General features: G+C 27.4%; 1 protein-coding gene and 1 long non-coding RNA gene across 3 annotated transcripts in view; both read left to right on the top strand.

Annotated features, from left to right (window-relative positions):
• Nucleotides 1–226, top strand: part of LOC106532777 (uncharacterized) — a 20,491-nt gene that overhangs the window by 1,614 nt on the left and 18,651 nt on the right. The gene's annotated exons all lie outside the window — the stretch shown is intronic.
• The window catches only part of rbm42 (RNA binding motif protein 42), a gene marked incomplete at its 5' end in the record, with an annotated part of 19,135 nt that overhangs the window by 273 nt on the left and 18,636 nt on the right, over nucleotides 1–226 (top strand).

The raw sequence follows: 226 nt of genomic DNA, 5'->3' as shown, positions 1-226 counted from the left end.
TATAGTTCTCTTATTGTTACAGAAAATGATATAATTGGTCTTATCCGAGTTTAATGATAATTTATTAAGTTGAAACCAACCTTGTATTTTCATAAACTGTCTGTATCATGTCCAACATTTGTTCAATATTACTGGAACAAATGAAGGTTGTATCATCAGCAAGTAGAACACACCCAAAAAGATCTGATACATTTAACAAATTGTTCACATACAAAATAAATAATTT

The sequence above is a fragment of the Austrofundulus limnaeus genome, unplaced genomic scaffold, assembly GCF_001266775.1.
Source record: "Austrofundulus limnaeus strain Quisiro unplaced genomic scaffold, Austrofundulus_limnaeus-1.0 Scaffold830, whole genome shotgun sequence".
Taxonomy (NCBI): domain Eukaryota; kingdom Metazoa; phylum Chordata; class Actinopteri; order Cyprinodontiformes; family Rivulidae; genus Austrofundulus; species Austrofundulus limnaeus.
This window is presented reverse-complemented; position numbering and strand designations above follow the sequence as displayed.